The sequence below is a fragment of the Cupressus sempervirens genome, chromosome 6, assembly GCF_028749045.1.
Source record: "Cupressus sempervirens isolate cs-2001-9-10 chromosome 6, ASM2874904v1, whole genome shotgun sequence".
Lineage (NCBI taxonomy): Eukaryota > Viridiplantae > Streptophyta > Pinopsida > Cupressales > Cupressaceae > Cupressus > Cupressus sempervirens.
This window is the reverse complement of record NC_143123.1, coordinates 72,163,418-72,185,888: the sequence shown is the minus strand read 5'-3', so window position 1 is coordinate 72,185,888 and position 22,471 is coordinate 72,163,418.

Below are 22,471 nucleotides of genomic sequence, written 5' to 3'. Positions count from 1 at the left end.
CCAAAGTCTCTCCAAATCATCCCCCCCATCCAGCTAGCAACCCAATCCAAAATCACACCCAAGCCTTTAGAGAGTTGTTGTCATTCTACTAGAATTTTCTATCCAATCAATTCGACCAATCCACCAGCCTCACCAAGGTTATCCCTTTGACAGAGCTTTGTCTAGGGTAATCTAGCTTTGTCACTTGTTATCCCTCATCACCTTGAGCTAAAGGTTGGGATCCACAAGTGGTCAATCTCATGTCATGCCCATAGGATCATTAGTCTATCCTTAAGTTGACACAATCTCCACCAATCCAGTGCATAGGAAAGCAAAACTCTCACTTTTTGATAGCATGCCCTTGAAGTATTCCATCCACAAGAAAGCCAAAAATCTCTAGCCAATCCTCCTTAGGTTTGTCATATAGCTTTGACTCTCCCTAGGAAATCCTTCATCAGCCAATCCAAAATTTGCGCTTAATCCAAATCCAACCATGAGCTTCTGTGTTCATCCATATGCAAGACCCCATCCCCATCCGACTCATCATCAAAACATGAAATCTCAAACCTATCATGATGTGTTCGGTCGTATTGTCCTTGCTCCCACCACCTCCTATTCCAATGATGATGAAAATCTTGTTGACTATGATGGGTATATTGAAAGCCTTAGAAACATTCCCCCAAGCATCCCACAAAATCCATGCATTCTTCCAAACTATCTAGTCATGCCATCTGATATCCCAGCTTCTCCTCCATCACCCAATCAACCAAGCTTCCAATCTTCCACCCCCATCACAGTAGCTATTCCTGTCAATCCACCTCCACCTCTGACACACGAGTCTCCAAAGAATCTCCTAGAGGAAATACAAGAAAAGTTGCCTCTAGCAGTCGATAAGCCATGCCATCTAATCCAACCATGTGAAGTAGTCAGTAATGAAGCTTCCCCATCTATAATATCACCTCCATCTCCCATAGCTATCATCCCCATACCATCCATCAAATTGCTTAAAATCCTTCCACTTCCCGCAAGCATCAAAATCCCACCATCTGTCAAAACCCTCCAAATCCTATCCACATCACCCCCAAGCATTTCCCAAATCTCCCATAATGACCCTTATGCATCCATCTTCTACTCACCCATCTCCACTACTGAATCTCCCATCTATCCATCCGCTGCCTTTGAAGAGTCCATCCCTTCACCTCCTATCGCACCATCCACTCCAAACCAATCCTATCAAGATCCTGCCCAAAAGCATGTTGACATCCCCCAAAGCATAAACGAAGATATCATCATACCATGTCTTCCATCCATAGTGCAGTCACTATCCCCTCCATCTCCAAAACTTCAAGCCATACCTCCTCTACTGCAAGATATCTTTTCATCCCATCAGCTAAATCAAGATCCTATCCTACCATCTCCTCCACTCCATGCTTCCATCTTACCACCTATCCAAGCTATTCCACCATCTATAATCTACCCTCTTGGTTCACTTACATTCATCCATGGTGGCCTCCTCTTAGCAGAAGAATTAAGAACAGTATCTCCCTGTTGCAGTACATCTGATAAAGCACTTCCACCATTTTTCGCAAGCAAAAAGTATCCTCAGCTAGTTCAAATGCTCAATCAATGGCATTATCAAGGTCAAGGTTTAGGACCACAAGAGCAAGGAATCGGAACACCTATTATTGCACAAAAGAATCCATGATTTGATGGTCTTGGATATGTATCCAAAGGTTCACCATCTAAAGGTGTTGGTACACCACATCCCCAAACCAAGCCTATCCCCAAACCCACAATGCCAGCCTCCCATCACTCCTTCAATAAATCTTATGTCATCCCCCCTCCACCATCTTTGCAACCCAAAACAACCTACCATATCCCCCCTTCATCCGCTAAATCCATTTTGGGTCCCTATGTCCCAAAATCTACCATCCTCCATCCTCCTATCAGCCATCATTCAAATCTTATTCCCTCCATTCTTACGCAAGATCAACAAAGGCACATATCAGGGCACATCATCCATCATCATCCCCCTACACGCTCTCCCATATCCTCTCCATCTCACAAAGCTTCTCCTAACCATCTTCCCAAAGCTTACCACAACAATGTAAATGCCAACTTCAAAATGCATAAAGCTAAAAATCCACATCCTAGGCAATCATATCTCTATTCTAAAAGACATACTCCAAAAAGCAAAAATCCAATCAAAGAATGCAAAATAATGCAAACACCTATGAAAAGAAAATCCAAAACCATGTGGATCCCAAAGAAAAAAGTTGAAACCCAATGCATAATGGCATCCACCATTGCTAATCATCCATCCAGTGACTCATGTCCCCCATCTCCTAACTCCATCTTGGGTGCCTATATCCCCAAGCACGCTTCCACAAATCCTCCATCACGCTCGCATCTACCATCTATCCCCCATATGCTCTTTTCACATCCATCCCAACATGTGCCATTGTTGCTCTTGCAAGCATCCCCATCTCATGCTCCTTTCCTACCTTTTCATCCCTCCATCTCCTACCATCAATCCCATCTAATCCAATCTATTGCATAAATCACACATTCGGTGTACCAACAGTTAGCAACAAAATTGAACATTCCAATAGCCAGCGAAAATTCCCAAAAAAGCCAAAAATAGCTAAAGAAAGCCAAAATCATTCCAGCTAAGTCCAAAGTCAAAAAGTCAAAAAGTCAAAAAAAAAGAAAAAAGAAAAATAAAGCGTCCACTAGTGAAAACTTGGCAATTCAAGCGCCTTGGACAAGTACCATGATGAAAACTTGGCAAATAAGCATCATGCGTAATCTAGCCATCCCCAACTTAGCCTATCAGTGTCATGCTTTTGGTCGCATCTTGACATCCAACTCCATCCTCCAATCTATACACCTATCCTCCATCCTCTAGCTTCCATCTCACACCATCCACTGATCTTCTGCAGCTTCAACCAATCATCCCAGCTATCATCCATCTCCCTAGCGCCTTTCGCTTTTTCATCCTAGCTTGAATCCTATCACATCCATCATAAGACCTCCTTCCACATGTCATCTTCTAACTGGGGGCACTGTATTCCTTGGAGATCTTGTCTTGTCTATCCTCCCTTGTCATTAGTATCCCACTCTAGGCTATCCTCATGCAAATCCAATGTCATCCTCTCATTAGCCATTCACTCTAGCGCCATCTATCCGTTCAGCTCCCACCAACCTTAGGATTTACCCCATCATCATCATTGGATGCATCTTGTCAAATCCATATCTTTCATTATCACCTCATCCTTAGCTTCTACCTCTTGCACCAACATCGAACCATCCCGCTATCCTATCATCTTGAGCTTTTGCCTGCTTGTAACTATCTTGGTCCGTCAGCTTGTACATCCTCTTTAGCTTAGTACCATTGTATCTATCCAGCTTTCATGTCAGTTCCTCCTTGATCAGCATCTTGCACACATCGCACAACCCTTGGTTAGCTATTCCAATGCATCCATTACCTAGATCTCCTATCACCAAAGTGTTATCCTTCTTAGTTCAGCTTGCCAGATGCATCACTCATCTAGATCCATTAGCTTAGGTGCTCTCTGATAGATCCTTATAGGATATAGCTTTCCTCATGTTTGATCTTGGTCCATTAGTACCTTGTCCTACCCATCTCGTTGGCAAACAGTTCTCTTTTGGATTTAAACTTTCTTTCGATTTGAAATCTTCCCTTTTGGGTCTTGAAATATCTTTTCCAAGCAATCCTTTTGTTCCCTCCTCAAGGTTGCCATGATCTTCCATATCATGGTATATTGCAAATGGAGCAATCTGAGCATAAGGTCTTGATCAAGTCTTTCATTTGTTTTTCTTTTCTGCTTGTGGGTTACCCAGTGTCGGTTCCATGTTGCTTCCTTTAGGAATTATGTGTGATGCTGGGGCAATCCTTGCGTGTTTGTTTTGAGTCAATTTGTCAGTCCTCTGGACAGTTGGTGAAAAGGCCTTGATGTTCTTAGTAACCTTGGCAATTAACCAACTGTCCTATAGAAAATGTAGTGCTCAACTACATGGTGGTACTTCTCTTTGAAGTATTCCCCCGCTCAAAAAGCTTCAATGGTTTCCCTTCATCTCCATTATCCCCCATCCATATCCAGCATCCATCTCTCCTACCCCAGCTTATGCATCAGTATCTCTTTGAATCACTCCTCACCTTTAGCTTTAGGGATCCATAATCCTAGTCTTAGGGATCCACCAATCCAAATCAATCCACCAAGCTTCATCTTTCAAGATCCACAATCCTAGTCCTAGGGATCTCCGAAACTCATCTTCTGCCAATCTGACTCTTTGAAATCCTATTGCATCAGCTTTTTAATCCCCTCATCCATCTCCCCATCCTAGATTCTTTTTATAGCACTCCGCTCCTTCATCCTCTGCAATCCCTGAGATCTTAAGCTTGCTTCCTCTTGTGCCTCTGATTCTCCCTTTATCATTCTCCCGTAGTGAGAGTTTGAGCTAACTAAACCTCTTCTCTTAAGCCAATCTGAGTCTTCTTTCTCATCTCAGATTCTTGTACTTTTCAAGAAGTCGTTGAGCCTCGCTTTCTCTCCCCGCCGCCTTCTTGAGGGGGCATCTTGCAGTCCATTCTCTCCTCTTTTGCTCTAGCCTTGGGCATCTTATTTTCTTATCTTTGATGCTATACCACTTGCGGCATCACATCAAAGAGGGGAAAAATGTAGACACCTAAAAATCCTTTAGAAAATAATATTTTTATTTTCTAAAAAAAGTCTCTGATGACATCATCATTTATTAATTAATTATTTATTTAATTAATTAATTTATTTTTATGTCATTAAATCCCTTTATCTTAATTAAAAATATTTAATTAAGGAATCCCTCCCAAAAATGTTTAAATCTTATTTAAACATTATTTCCTTATTTATTAATTATTTAATTAATAAATTGACCAAAAAACCCAAAATAAATTAAAAAAATTATTTTTTGCCCAAAACTTGGCCAATTTCCTTAAGACCACTAACCTCTTCCAAAATCTTCTGATCCTTCTTTAATTTTGATTAAAGGCTAATCCCATAATTTCCTACCCCTAATCCCAACTCAAAATATTTAATTAAGATTAAATATTAATCCTCATGTTTATTAAAAAAGTTTTAATAAATATCTCCTCAACCCAAACCCTTGAAATAAATAAAACTTTATTTATTTCCTAAAAATCTAATTCATCTTCATCCTAAGAAGTTCTAGACTCTTCTAGAAAGTCTTCATCCTCATCCTAGGAAGTTCTAGACTATTCTAGAAAGTCTTTATCCTCATCCAAAGTCTAGACTCTTCTAGAAGATGTCTTTAAACCTAATCCTAATCCCCTCCTAACCTTGTCACATTTTCTAAACATGGGTTAAGACTTACTAACCCAAGCCAAAGTTAACAAATATCTCCTCCTTCACCCACCCTCATTAAATGCCATCCACTTGCCTATCCCTAAGCTAATCCTAAACCATCCTAATCCATCCTCTAATCATTTGCACAATCCTAAGCAAGCTTAAAACCTTCCTAATCAAGCCCAAGTTGAAATTGCTCTCATCTCCCTCAAAATATCCCAACCATAAAACTTTATGAAGTCCACTAGGCCATAAATGACTCTTCCAAGCCCTTTTATTGCTCTTACAAGCCATTATGAGGGTCTTTATGAAGATTTTATCCCTTGAGCCTCCTTTGTTGACTCATCCTTCCCCTTTCCTCCATCCTCTCACCCTGTGACATGTGTCACTCTTTGATTGGCTGTAAGGAAGCACAATCCATGTGCTCTCCTCTCATGCAATCTGAGCCCTCCATGAGCTTTTTTCCATCCTTGCATCTTAGCCCTCAATCCCTCAAGCCTCTTGCCTATAAATTGGATCCTTCCCCTTTGCAAAACAACACAATCCATGAAGTAAAGTCATAATTCCATTTTAAGAAGCTATTTTACATCAAAACCATACACTCACACCCAAATTCCAACTCCATTTGAAGCCCTTTTTGAAGCATAAAGCTTGAGCATACATCCTATCTATTTTAAAAAAGCTACTCAACAAGAGAGCTTCTCATTGAGAGAGCCCATTAATGGCTCATATTCTCAATTGAGAGCTCATCTTAGTCTATCTTGAAGTTTATGAATTTTGTTTAGTTTGTAGAAGCTTTATTTAAATTTGGTTTCTATTAGCATACTAACATTGCTCATATATATTTAGTTTTATAATGCAGAGCTGAATTCTTGGCAAGATGAATGGCACTCAGGCTATCTGTGAAAAATAACTATCCTTCTGAGGATGTCCCAATTCTTCGAAGAATAACTGAAGCCATATCATCTCCTTGGCTACCTCTGTAGTAGCAACATACTCTGCCTCTGTAGTGGATAGAGCATTAATCTTATGTAACCTAGAAACCTAGCTCACGGCTGCCCCACCAATAGTAAAGACATAACCTATAGTACTCCACTTGGTATCGATATCCCCTGCCAAATCTGAGTCAACATAGCCCTATAAATTAGTAGTAGAGCCACCAAAGTGTAAAAACTTATTGGATGTTCCTCTCAAATATCAAAGAATCCACTTGACAACATTCCAATGCTCAAATCTTGGATGACTCATATACCTGATAACGACTCCCACTGCATGTGCAATATCTAGCCTAGTGCATACCATAGCATACATCAAGCTTCCTATAGTTGAAGCATAGGGTACCTTGGACATCTTATCCTCCTCTTCCTGTGTCTTAGGACACATCTCCTTAGTCAACTTCAAATGACCAAGTAAAGGTGTGCTGATAGCTTTAGCATTCTCCATAGAGAAATGTTGCAACACCTTCTCAACATAATCAGCCTGAGAGAGCATTAATGTTATGTTCTTCCTATCTCTACAAATCTTCATACCAAGGATTTTTTTTGCTGCCCCCAAATCCTTCATAGCAAATGCATGTGCTAACTGGCATTTTAGCCCCTTAATATAATCCATGTTAGACCCAGCTACAAGCATATCGTCAACATATAAACATAAAATAATGTAGCTATCATCATCCAACCTCTTAAAATAAACATAGTAATCTGAATGATAACTATTATATCCATGCTCATGCATAAAACTGTCAAATTTCAAATACCATTGTCGAGGTGCTTGCTTCAAGCTATATAAACTTTTCTTCTATTTGTACACTAAGTTCTCCTTACCTTTGACCTCAAATCCCTGTAGCTGAGCCATATATATTTCTTCATCCAAATCACCATGAAGGAAGGCTATTTTAACATCCAGTTGCTCTAAATGCAAATCTTCAATACCCACAAGACTTAAAATTGTATGGATAGAAGTCATTTTAACAACAGGAGAAAATATCTCATCAAAATCAATTCCCTTTCTCTGTACAAATCTTTTTACAACTAACTTGGCCTTAAATCTTTTCTTACCTCCTTCCTCTTCTTTCAACCTGTAAACCCACTTATTCTATAAAGCCTTTTTACCTATAGGAAACTTGCACAAATCCCATGTCTTATTCTTTAGCAAAGAGTCCATTTCATCTTTCATTGTAGACTCCCACTGAATCTTAGTATCCACCTACACAGCTTCATCATAACTTTTAGGTTCACCAGCATCAGTAAGTAAAATAGAATACAAAGAGGGAGAAAATCTTTTTGGAGGTCTAATTTGCCTCATTGACCATTTAACATTCATTGGTGTGTATGGTATTTGTTGTTGCGGTTGTTGCACATCATGAGGAATGGCTAGAACATTAGCTTTTGGAGTATCATCCAGCACTACATAATCATCTTCTTTCTTCTCATGTTGCTGCAATAGATCTTTGTACAACACTTTCTCATTGAATATGACATCCCGACTTCTTACAATTTTATGATTTCCAAAATCCCAAAGCCTATAACCAAATTCATTAATGCCATATCCAACAAAGACACATTTCTTTGATTTAGCTTCTAGCTTGGTTCTATTTTCAAAGTCTATATGAACAAAAGCTTCACAACCGAAGGTCTTGAGAAAAGAATAACTCACCTTCTTACCAGTCCATGCCTCCTTTGGAATACCATAGCCCAAAGTAGTAGAGGGACCTCTATTAATCAAATATAGAATAGTATTGACAGCCTCTGCGCACATGTGTAAGGGCAACCCAACATGCAACCTCATGCTCCTTGTGCACTCCATTATAGTCTTGTTCATGCGTTCAACCACTCCATTTTCCTGTGGAGTCCTTGGAACAGTTTTTTTTCTACAAATACCATTAGTGGAGCAATAATCTTCAAATTTATGATTGCAATACTCACCACTATTATCAGATCTGAGACATTTTAATTTCTTACCAGTGTCATTTTCAACCTTGCATTTCCATTTCTTAAAAGTTTGAAATACATCAGATTTCTTTCTAAGGAAATAAACCCATACTTTTCTAGTGATGGGGACACGACCCAAAAACAGAATGGAACCAACAAAAAGGGAAAATTATATTAACTGAGAAAATAAGCTATTACAAATAGTATAGAGAAAATAAACTTCAAAACATGCCCTAAGGGCTTACAATAGCATAAATCTAGAGATAATTTCTCCTTTCGGTACCTCCTCTCAAACTCCACTCTGAACTGCCTTTTACAATGCCAAAAATCTCCTTAAATAGACCCCAAAGGGTTAAGGACTAGGATTACATTCTAGAAAGTGCTAATAGGCATCCACTGACCAAATAGAAGGTTCTAGAAGCTACATTAGAAGTCGGTGCAAATCTAGAAGAATCTAGAAATGGTAACCGAACTTCCGGGAGGCATAACTTTTGAACCGTAGCTCTGATTGACGAACCATTTACATTTTCGGAAAGCTCTCGAAGTGCTCTATAGACCTATGGACAAGCTTTGCTCGTCCCCCATTTTTTGGCCCTTTTTGAGGTCATTTAATGCCCCTAACCTGACTTCAAAGCATTCTTAGGGGGTCTCTAAAACTTGAAAAACTGCAATAACTTTCAAACCGTGGGGCCTTTTGACCTGATTCTTTTTCTGGAATGCTCTAAATCACAATTATATTCATTTGGCCAATTCACACCTTCTAGGTCACCAAAATGATGGCCAAATCCAAGTTGAGTCCTCGATCGATTGTCCTTTCCATTTGACCAAATACTCTTCATACTGCCTATTTCTGGTACTCCTACCCACACGATGATCTAGAATGTCTTCTATCTTCTCCTTCTTAAAAGCAGGAATTGGACATGGCTCTAACACCAGCTCATCATCTGCACCATCATCATGATACTCTGTTAAATCTGCAATGTTGAAAATGGGAGAAATGTGAATACCGTCTGGTAGCTCCACTTCATATGCATTTCCTGAGTCATGTTTCTTCAAAATTTTGCAAGGGCCAAATTTCTTCATTTTTAGTTTATTGTAAGTACCGGCTAGAAATCTTTCTTTTCATAAGTGCACCGTGACTAGATCCCCTACTTGGAATTCCTTATGTCTTCTCCTTTGATCAGCCCTAGCTTTATATTCTTGATTCATCTTGGTAATGTGTGCTTGAACCTCCTCATGTAGACGCTTGATATGTTCAGCAAATTCTTCTGCTTCAGCACTTTTCCTCTCCCCTTGTTCTATCTTCCTCAGCTCTGGTGCAGTCCTTGGGCTACTCCCATATACAATTTGGAATGGTGAGTTTTTAGTACTCCTATTTATAGAGTTATTATAAGCAAACTCTGCCTGTGGTAGAATCAAATCCCATCCCTTGGGCTTATCCCCAACTAAACATCTCAGCAAATTTCCCAAACTTCTATTTACCACTTCTGTTTGACCATCACTCTGTGGGTGATGCGTGGAACTGAATTTTAGGTCTGTTCTCAACTTCTTCTACAATGTCCTCCAGAAATACCCCACAAATTTAGTATCTCTGTCAGAAACTATACTCCTTGGAAGACCATGTAGTCTTACCACCTCTTTGAAAAACAAGTCTGCAATATGGACAACATCATGAGTTTTGTGGCATGGAATGAAATGTGCCATTTTGGAGAACCTATCAACCACCACGAATACTGAGTCATTACCCCTTTGTGGCCTTGGCAATCCAAGAACAAAATCCATTTATGTCATCCCATGGCCTTGATGGAACAGGCAACGGTTGATATAGACCAGTATTGTGACTAAACCCCTTGGCAACTTGACAAACCTGGCAACTTTGTACGAACTTCTTCACATCATATGAAATTTGAGGCCAAAAATAATTTTCTCTAAGAATGGAAATGGTCTTATCTCGACCAAAATGTCCTGCCATTCCTCCACTATGTTTCTCCTTAATTAGATTTTCCCTCATGGAACTCCTTGGAATGCACAATTGACTACCTTTGAACAACATGCCATCCTGAATCAAACAGTCTAACCACTTGGTTCTATCTATAGCAACAGGTTCTTTACAAGCTTTCCATGCTTCAGCAAAATCAAGATCCTCGGGGTACAAATTCTTGAGTTCATCAAACTCAACTACTTCAACCTGCATTACTGTAAGCAGTGACTGTCTCCTACTTAGTGCATTTGCAACCCTGTTAGATTTTCCACTTCTATGCTTCAATAAAAATGTATAACTCTGGAAGAATTCTACCCACTTCATATGCCTCTAATTCAATTTACCTTGGCTATTTAGGTACTGTAATGCCTGATGATCAGTATACAAAACAAATTCCTTTGGCCATAAATAATGCCTCCATTTCTTTAAGGCCTGAACTACTGCATAGAACTCTTGATCATAAACAGAATACTTCTTCTTTGCATCATTCAATTTTTCACTAAAATATGCAATAGGCTTACCTTCTTGGCTTAATATAGCCCCAATAGCGCTGCCACTAGCATCACAATCTACCTGGAAAACCTTTCTAAAATCTGGAAGTGCCAACACAGGTTGTTCTGTTACCTTCTTCTTCAGTAATTCAAAACTTCTCGTAGCCACTATAGTCCATTTGAACTCTTTTCTATCCTCTCTTATTGTATCAATTAGGGGTGCACATATGCCACTGAAATTCTTAATAAACTTCTTGTAAAAACTAACCAGACCATGAAGTGATCTTACCTCAATAGCAGACCTTGGAGTAGGCCATTCCAAGATGGCTTTTACCTTCTCCGAATCTATTTTGAGACCTTCAGGTGATATAACAAACCCCAAATAGACTAACTCCCTTTTTGCAAAGTTACACTTCTTCAGATTAATTAATAGTTTCTCTTCCCTTAGCCTTTCAAGGAAACTATGAATATGCAATAAATGTTCTTCTAAAGTCTTGCTGAAAATTAAAATATCATCCAAATAGACAATAACAAATTTTCCCAAGAACTTCTTAAGTACCTCATTCATGAGCCGCATGAAGGTGCTTGGGGTGTTCGTCAATCCAAAGGGCATGACTAACCACTCATAAAGACCCTCCTTGGTCTTGAAGGCTGTTTTCCACTCATCTCCTTCTCGAATCCGTATCTGATGATAGCCACTCTTGAGATCTATCTTTGTGAAGTACTGAGCTCCACTCAAGCAGTCCATAAGATCATCCATCCTTGGTAAAGGAAACTAGTACTTGATGGTTATCCTATTTATAGCTTGAGAATCTGTACACATCCTCCACTCTCCATCCTTCTTTGGTGCGAGTACTGTAGGTACTGCACATGGACTCAGGCTCTCTCGAATCAAGCCCTTCCTCAACAGCTCCTAAACCTGTCTATTTAGCTCCTCTGTTTCAGTAGGAGTCATCCTGTGAGTAGCCTTGTTAGGCAAACTAGCTCCTAGAATCAGATCTATCTGATGACGAATTTGCCTTACTGGTGGCAATCCATCTGGAACATTATCAGAGATAATATCTCCAAATTCCCCTAGTAAATCTGAAACTTCAAGTGGCATTTCACTACTACCTTCTTTATCTTTCCTAGGAATCAAGGCATAGCACATATGCTGATGTTTCATGCCATCTAAAATCTTCCTTCCATCAACAAGACAAATCCTAGCACTGCTACATACCTTTTCACCTTCCTTTTTCATGGGCTTCAATTTGTGGCGAACTCCATCCTTTGTCAGAGAGTATGTGTTTGCATGTCCATCATGTATTGCATGTTTATCAAACTGCCATGGTCTACCGACCAATAGATGGCAAACATCCATCGAAATAACGTCACAGAGAACTTCATCATGGTAACTCTCAATTTTGAATTTTACTAAACATTGTTCACTTACTAGGGCCTTATGATCATCTTTTACCCAAGAAATCCGATAGGGCTGGGGATGTTTCTCCCTCTTGAGCTTCAGCTTAGAGATCATCTCTTCTGATACCAAGTTATCAGTGCTACCACCATTAATGATCACGTCACAACATTTATCCTCACACTTGCATCTGGTACGAAACAAACTCTTTCATTGTTCTGGTTCATTCTCACCACTTAGTAGGACTCTTTCATTTACCAAGGTCTCTCCTCTTTCTGCATCCTCTAAATGTGATGATTGTGCATCCTCATCCACATGAGCAACCCTAGCTTGGCCCTCAGCTCTCCTATCTGTCCTTCCTTGTCATTGAGGGCATTCAAAGGCACGATGACCTTCTTCATTGGAATGGAAATAGGTACCACGGAAGCCTCCTCTTCCTTGTCCATGTCCTCTACCTCTTCCTCTTTGATTTCCAAAGTCTTGATCATGGGAGCAGTTGAAACCCTCATTCCTCTAGTTCCTGCTAGTACCCACATCTTCATTTTTCTTTTGGGTTTCATTGCAGCCTCTAGATGATCTACCACTTCCCCTTCCTCCTTGACCGCGCCCTCTTTGTCTTCCTTCAAACCTTTTATTCAGCTTCTCTTCAACTCGTAGGGCAAACTGGTATGCCTCTTCAACGCTGGTCATTCTTACCAGACTTAATTCCTCCTGGATTCTAGGTCGCAACCTACTAATATAACGAGCAACCTTCTCCTTATTTTCTTCTGCATGCCTCGCTCTAATCAAGAGTCAGTAAAACTCCTCTGTATATTCTTGGACTGATCTTCCTGCTTGCTTTAACCCATGCATCTTCTTAAACAGATCAAGCTTGTAGTCCACAGGAATGAACTGCTTCTTCAATTTGTCCACCATGTGATCCCATCTTGTGATCTTCTCCTTTCCTCTTCTGTTTCTTTCCAATTGAACCTCTTGCCACCAGATTTTGGCATGGCCTTTCAGTTTGGCCTTTGCAAACTTAACCCTATTTGGGTCCCTGATATCCTCATACTCAAAGTATTCTTCCAATTCATTGATCCAATCGATCAACTCATCTGGTTTCAGATTTCCTGAAAATACACCCACTTCAATTGTAGGTCTTTTCCCAAACTTAATAATGTCCCTAAAAAGCCTTTCCTCTACAGGATTCAAAACTTCCCCGTCAACTTCCTCTTCTAGTCCCATTACTTCTTCTTCATTGTCATCCTCACTGTTGTCACCTGCAGCAACATTTGCTCCTCTATGAAGCTCCTCTTGCAATGCCTGTACCTGCCTCTGGAGGGCTCTAACCTCCTCAGGATTAATAGCTCTGGCCCTTCTGCCATGCTCTCTTCATGGAGGCATCTTCTAACTCGAACCCACAACCACACAGTCTTGGTGCAAACTGCCTCATAGTCGGCGCTCTGTCTACACACTCAAGAAAACCCGCTCTGATACCACTTGATGGGGACACGACCCAAGAACAGAATGGAACCAACAGAAAGGGAAAATTATATTAACTGAGAAAATAAGCTATTACAAATAGTACAGAGAAAATAAACTTCAAAACATGCCCTAAGGGCTTACAATAGCATAAATCTGGAGATAATTTCTCCTTTCGATACCTCCTCTCAAACTCCACTCTGAATTGCCTTTTACAATTCTAGAAATCTCCTTAAATAGACTCCGAAGGGTTAAGGACTAGGAGTACATTCTAAGAAGTGCTAGTAGGCATCCACCAACCAAATAGAAGGTTCCAAAAGCTGCATTAGAAGTCGGTGCAAATCTAGAAGAATCTAAAAACGGTAACCGAACTTCCGGGAGGCATAACTTTTGAACCGTAGCTCCGATTGACGAACCGTTTACATTTTTGAAAAGCTCTCAAAGCGCTCTATAGCCCTATGGACAAGCTATGCTCATCCCCCATTTTTTGGCCCTTTTCAAGGTTATTTAATGCCCCTAACCTGACTTTGAAGCATTCTTAGGGGGTCTCCAAAACCCTAAAAACTGCAATAACTTTCAAACCGTGGGGCCTTTTGACCTGATTCTTTTTTTGGAATGCTCTAAATCACAATTATATTCATCTGGCCAATTCACACCTTCTAGGTCACCAAAATGATGGCCAAATTGCATGCTCCTATTTTTTCAGGATTTTCAAACACACTGATAGTGGAATTGTGAGAGTTGGAACCTTTATTTGACCCAAATGGGTATCCAAAAATGAAAAGACATGAAACAGAAACTAAGTCTAAGTACAATTTTTTTTTGGGTGACACAGGATTGCCCTTATACCTCTAGATGCTCCTACATCATCTAGTTGTGTCATCAATAAATGTAACATAATAATGAAAGCCACCAAGGGAAGATACCTGAGTTGGTCCCCATACATCTGTATGCACAAGCTCTAATTTCTCCTTTTTGTTTTCCTTCCCAATCTTTACAAAACTCACTCTCTTTTATTTTCCATACACACATCTTTCACAAAAATCCATATTAACACATTTCAGACTTGGTAAAACTTTTTTCGAATGAAGTACTTTCATACCTTTCTCACTCATGTGCCCAAATCTGTTGTGCCACAACGTTGTATTAGAATCTATAGCAGCTATTTGTTCTCCCTGGTCAACTGCAACAATTGTTCCTGAACATTCATTTTTCTCTAAAAAAATTAAAGTAGAAGGAACAATATGACCTGTACAAAGATATAAGGTGCCTACTTTCACACCTTTTGCTACTACAAGGAAACCTTTTGAAACTTTTCAATTTTTATCATTAAAAGTAACTACACAACCCTCATCATCGAGTTGCTTGGCTGAAATTAAATTCCTACTCAGCCTTGGAACATGTCTTACCTCATGTAGTAGCCAATGATTCCCATTCTGCAACTTAATCTTAATTTTTCCTTTTCCAACAATTTGATAGGGTTCATTATCCCCAAAATAAACAAGCCTAAAATCTCCTTGGACATAATCAATGAAATAACCTCTATGAGGTGTAGCATGAAATGAAGCACCAGAATCCAAAACCCATGAATCATCAACACTTTCTAAAGACAAAAGCAAAGCATCCTCTTCGGATTTGTTACTTACCACATTTTCCTCCTTGTCTCCATCTGATTCATCTCCTTCATTTTTCTTGTGATTCCAACAATCTTTCTTTTTATGACCTAGTTTCCCACAATACCAGTAGTCATTTGGTCCTCTTGATTGAGACCTCGTCCCCTTTGACTTTCCTCTTGATTTCCCATGATTTCCAAAGTTACTTCCTCTCTTAGTCATTCTGCCCTTGTTTGTGCATTCAAAGCACTTCCTAATGTAGATCCACCTGAGGATTTCCTACGAGTTTCCTCACTCAAAACAACACCGATCACATCATCATATTTTAGGGTATTAGATCCAGGAACAAAATTACTCACCGCCATTACCAAGCCATTCCAACTTTCAGGCAAAGAACACAAAATCAAGAGAGCCCTAATTTCTTCATCAAAATTTATACCCACAGAAGATAACTAACTAGTAATAGTATTAAACTCATTTAAATGATCTGCAATAGATCCACCTTCTGCCATTTTCATATTAAATAAATGCTTCATGAGAACTACCTTGTTTGAAGTGGTGGGCTTTTCATACAATGTCGCTAGGGTTTTCATCAACTCTTCTGTCATCTTTGCTTTTGTAATAGTAAATGCCACCAATGGTGCCAAGCATAACCGAATGCTTCTGAGTGCCTTTCTATCCAAAATATCCCATTCAACATCTGACATAGATCCTTGATTCTTGGCTTTTCCTTCCAACAGCTTCCATAAATCCTTTTGATAAAGATAGTCTTCCATTTGCATCTTCCATAACTGAAAGTTCTGCCCATTAAACCTATCAACCCTTAGCTTACCCTCATCTGCCATTGCTCCCACTCAACCATGAGACTCTTTCTTAACCATGAGACTTTCTTGCAAAGGATAACTAAAAGACAACCTCTCTCTGATACCACTTGTTAGGATAAACCACAGACATAACTAAAAACTACATGCAAATATAACCAATAACAAAAAATAATAGATCACACAAAAATAAACACAAGGCACCAAGATTTAACGTAGTTCACCCAATCCCTAGGCTATGTCCACCAAACAGAAAGTTCGATCTTATTACAATTCAGTGATTACAACCTTATTACAATTCGTAATCCCTTACAGCTCAATACTGCCACAAGAACCAATTTTGCATCACAACATAAGTATTTTATGCCGTTTTAGGGTTATAACATGTTGGCCATATGTCATTCGAACCCCACTAATTATGAAGTACGTACAGTACTTTCCTAATCAGTCACCATAATCTAACACTTCAATATTATTCAAAACATATTCAAGACAAATACTTAAGTGTTATACAATTAATACTTAATGTTCACATTGTTTTTGAAAACGGATATAAAAAAGTAGTTTTGGTCTATTAGAAAGTTGGCAAGATTTTTTTTAAGATAGACCCAAACTATCATACTTTTTTGGAAAGGTCTCAGAGCTAGCTAAAATGGGTCCCTTTTGTTTTTGCATAATGTGTGGAAAGAGAAAAGTTCTATTTATCAGAAATAGGTACCAAATTGTTATGACAATTTTGGCAGTTTTGAGCAGTTTTAATCTAATGGAAGTTTTGGGTATGTAACTGCATTCAAAATTTTGACTTTCTTGGTTTATAAGTAGAGGATACATTCCTTTTAAAGATCCAATAGGTGGTTTTGATAGAAGTTGTAGAATTGGTGTGTAATTCCTTGTAGACCAAATAGTTTGTAGGCAGATTTTTAATAGCAAAGAAGAGGGTAATGCTTTATGTTTCTATTGTCATATTTGTGATTTGATTTTTATTGAAGAAGTTTATCAGAGGTAGAATAATGGTTATATATTGTTGCTTAATTCATTCATATCAGTATTTGATTAGATCTTTCAATGGAAAAATAACATATATTTGGATATTGGATGTTTTGAGGAGAATAGAAGTATATCCTGCATTATGTTTTCAACAAGAAGTTGAAACTAGCGATTCATGATTTGTGTTGTAATAGAGATGATCCTCTAATTTTATATGTCACTTGTTCATTTTTGAAATTGGTTCTTCTTTTATTCATGAAGTTGGTGCTTCAGGTGTAAGGGATTGGTGTTCCTTGAAATTGGTGTTTCTAAAACAAGGTGTTGATGCTTCCCACACCTGTAGCTCTAAAAGATTTTCCTAAGAGGCCAATAAATTTGTAGATTCAAAGTGATTTTTTTACCTTAAGGAGTTTTCCACATTAAAATATCGTGTCACTTTGTTATTCATTAACTATCTTGCTCATGTGTTAAATTTGTATAGCTTGTAATTGATTCAAGTTTTAAAAAGTATTTTAAACCATTGATTCACACACCCCCAGTGGTGTTTGTATTCTAACATGTCGTGCCCTTGTGATCTCTGTATATGTATGTATATACATATATCTACATAATTTTATATATATATATGTGTGTGTGTCTATGTATGTATGTATATAAATAGAGAGATCTTTGTATACATACATACATAGACACACACACACATGTGTATGTATGTATGCATATATACACATACATATACATGAAGATAAGATTCTCTATATATACATGCACATATATAGTCACATACATATGTGTGTGTATGTATATATATATATATATATATATATAGACATACATATACATAAAGAGAAGCTTCTCTAATCACCTACCAAGACAAATATTAAGAGATACATGTTTAAAAGGAAAAGAAAAGAACATTTACATAGGTACCTATTCTCCCCTTGAAGAAAATTGCAGAGAAAGGGCACAAAGATCACAAGGGCATGACATGACAACAAAATCATAGAGAAAAGGCACAAAGATCACAATGATATGACAACAAAATAAAGATACCACAAGGGCATAAAAATTAAATGCAGTGATCACAAGGGCATGGCAATGAAATCCTAGATCATAAGGGCATGACAAAAAATGTAAATATCATAAGGGCATAGCAATGAAATGCAGCAATCACAAGGGTATGAAAATGAGATCTCCACCAATGTTTAGAGTTAGAACTCTCCACGAAGGTTTAGAGCTCTCCACCCTCATTTGGAGCTCTCTACAATCAAAACACATGGGGAATGATTTATGTAATATTTTTTTGTTTATAGCTAAAATCAACTTCACATTGTGTTGTTACTCTAGCATAGGTGTTTGATCCTCAATAGATTTCATTTTAGCATTTCAACATTCAAGTTTTCATGTTTGCTCTTCATTATATGTTTGGTTTGTCAATGATTTCCTCTAATTTGATTATAGTGTATCTCAACTAGTTACTCCAATGATGCAATCACCCATGTATCTCTAGATTATGCAAGAACTTGCTATTTTATAGAATCAAGATAGATACTAAGAGTTCCAAAGGCATAAACCTGAAGACCATCATGTGTATGTCCCACTTTAGGGAAAAATTGGATGTCATGTTCTTGTGCATATACTTCAATCACTTCCTTCCAACTCAACTGAGGTACACCTATGGAATAATTCAGGTGAATCCCACTACCCATGGAAGCTAAGGCTTACTATTGAGCATATGCTGCTACTGCTTGTTGCTACTGAGGTGCCTCAAATTGGTGCTACTCTGTTACCCTAAGATAACTTACATTCTATCTAGCCGCAAGGTGTTCCACAATCATACCCTCTACAACTTGATTTATCATTTCAAGGACTACATCTAGCTAACTTCTTATCCTCTCATCAGCAAGAAGCTCAAGGAAAAATAGTACTTTCCACCCTAAAAACCACTTTGTTACTTCTTTAAAATTAGGACTTGAACAAAGCCAATGATACAAAACCTATTGCCATTCTAGAAAATATGTTGCCTCCAACATTGCAACCATATGATAAATGGGAATAACACATGCCCAAGCCATAACCCAGTTAAATTGGTCGAGTTTCTAATTAGGTGGGTTGATTATAAGTTCCTATAGAACCGTCATTAGATTATGTATGATAAAATGAACAATCAATTGTTCCTAGCTAGCAGGATAAAATACAATTTTCCAAGGTGATAAAATTTCATATGTAGATGCATCACTTGCATGCTAGGCATGAAACACATTCCCCAATTTATAATGAATGGTTGGATATAAAGGATCCATATACTAGCCTAACAATGGAAGCCAAGAATGTAATCATGCATGTATTGGTACAATCTCCCTATGAGGATTCCAAGTATCTACCGTTGTTAATTTTGGTATCACTATATGACCCAAAATGTTATGAAGTCCTAAAGTTGGTAGTAACTTCTCCCATGTCTCCAAAAACAATAACATAGGTTTAGGGTCCCTTGACTCTCAAGAATTTGTAGCATAGCTTCAGGGTAGTAAATCCTTACACTCAACTCTTTACTGAAGTTATTCTCACTACCATAATGACATTACCTCTAAACCATAAAAAGGATGTTGAAGTGGTTCCCAACCTTGAAATACTCTTATAAGAAATGGAAAATTAAATGCAAATGCAATACATATATTAATATTATTTATGTATATGTATGTATGTGTGTATATACATATATATACCTATGTATATGTATATATATGTGTGTTCCTATGTATGTATATATATATATAGAGAGAGAGAGATCTTGACACAACAAAAAATTGATCCAACTGCATACATATTATAGAATCCAAATAATAAAACAATAAAACTCATTCAACCTATGCTAAGTGACTTACCTCAAGATCTTCCACAAAAATAATGTAGACCAGGAAAAATGGGTAGAGTTTGTAAGAAATTTTACAAAAACATATCATAGCAGGAACAATCGACTGTTCCTAGCTAGCAGGATCAAATACAATTTTTTCAAGGCCATAAAATTGCATATGCAGACGTATGTATGCATGTATGTATGTATGCATGTATATATATATGTATGTATGTATATGCATATATGCATATGTATGTATATGTATATATATATATGTATGTATATACATATATATGTATATGTGTGTGTATATATACACTTACATTCACACACATATGTATGTGTTTATGTATGTATATATGTATATATACAAAGAGATCTTGTGGACTATGGAGATCAGTGGAGACCTAGGACTTTATTTTTGTGCCCTTGTGATCACTGCATTTCATTATCATGCCCTTGTGATCTCTTCATCTCATTGTCATGCTCTTGTGATCTCTATATATGTATGTATGAATATATGTATATACACATATATACATATATATACACATATATACATATATGTGTGTGTGTGTGTGTGTGTGTGTGTACATACATACATATACATATGTGTGTGTCTATGTATGTATGTATGTATATAAACAGAGAGATCTTGGTACAATAGAAAAAAACTCACTCAACATGTAGCATGGCCATAGATGTGATAGCAACACCTATTGGTAAGTAGATTCCTCTTTTTCTCTCTCATTTTTCATGTGTTTATTTCACTTGAAATATTATTTCTTAGGGGGCATTTTGTAATATTGGATTCATTTTATGTAGGACACAATGATGACATTCTTGGATGTACCTATGTTAGATGTATGGGAATCACTAAATAATTGTGATGAATTGCTTGTGAGAAATGAAGATGGAATTTTCCTAAGAGTAGTAGGAGGTGATGAGGACATTCTAGGTACTTTAAAGATTGATCCTTTCTTAAACATTTTAGATGTTAATAGGGAGTCTTGATGGGGTCAAGCCCAATAACAGAATGGACACAATAGGAAAGGGAAAACTTTATTAACTATGAAATTATGCTAATACACTCAGTACAGAGAAAATAGACTTCAAAACATGCCCTTTGGGCTTACAATAGTATAAAACTAGAGATAATTTCTCCTTCCAGTACCTCCTCTCAAACTCCACTCTGAACTGCCTTTTACAATGCCAAAAATGTTCTTAAATAGACCCCAAAGGGTTAAGGATTAGGAATACATTCTAGAAAGTGCCACTTGGCATCCACTGCCCAAATTGAAGGCTCCAAAAGTCATATTAGAAGTCGGCGTAAAATTAGAAGAATCCAAAAATGGTAGCTGAACTTCTGGGAGGCATAACTTTTGAATCGTAGCTCTGATTGACGAACTGTTTACATTTCCAAAAAGCTCTCAGAGTGCTCTATAGCCCTATGAAGGAGCTTTGCTCATCCCCCATTTTTCAGCCCTGTATGAGATCATTTAATGCCCTTGACCTAACTTTGAAGCATTCTTGGGAGGTCTCTAGAAATTGAAAAACTACAATAACTTTCAAACCGTGGGGCCTTTTGACCTGATTCTTTTTCTGGAATGTTCTAAATTACAATTATAATCATCCCACCAATTTACACCTTCTAACTCACCATAATTATGGCTCAATTACATAGTCCTATTTTTTTGACATTTACATGTATCCCAAGGTGCTTAAAAACTCTAATCTTGAACACTAATAGTGGAACTGTGAGAGTTGGAACCTTTAATTGACCCAAATGGGTATCCAGAAATGAAAACACATGAAACAAAAACTATGTCTAGGTATATTTTTTTTGGGTGAGATAGGATTTCCCTTATACCTTTGGATGCTCCCACATCAGACACCCAGGGTAGATTGAAAAGTGACCTTGTCACTTGATGGATGGTAGAGAAAATCCCAAATGGGAAACCTCAGCTGCTGATATCCAAGTTGAATCCTCTATCGGCCATCCTTTCCACTTAACCAGGTACTCTTTGTACTTCCTATTTCTGGTACTCTTGCCCACATGACTATCCAGAATCTCTTCTATCTCCTCCTTCTTAGAAGTAGGAATTGGACATGGCTCCAGCATCAAACTCTCATCTGCACCATCATCATGATACTCTGATAAGTCTGCAATGTTGAAGATAGGAGAAATGTGAATTCCATCTAGCAACTCCACCTCATATGCATTTTTTGAGTCATGTTTCTTCAGAATTTTGCAGGGGCCAAATTTCTTCATCTTCAGCTTGTTGTAATTACCTACCAGAAATCTTTCTTTTCTTAAGTGTACCATGACTAGATCCCCTTCTTAGAACTCCTTATGTCTTCTCCTTTGATCAGCCCTAGCTTTATACTACTAGTTCATCTTGGTAATGTGTGTCTGGACCTCCTCATTTAGATGCTTGATATGTTCAAAAAATTCTTCTGCTTCAACACTTGTCCTCTCCCCTTGCTCCATCTTCTTCAATTATGGTGCAGTCCTTGGGCTATTTCCATATACAATTTGGAATGGTGATCTACTAGTACTCCTATTTATAGAGTTATTGTAAGAAAAAT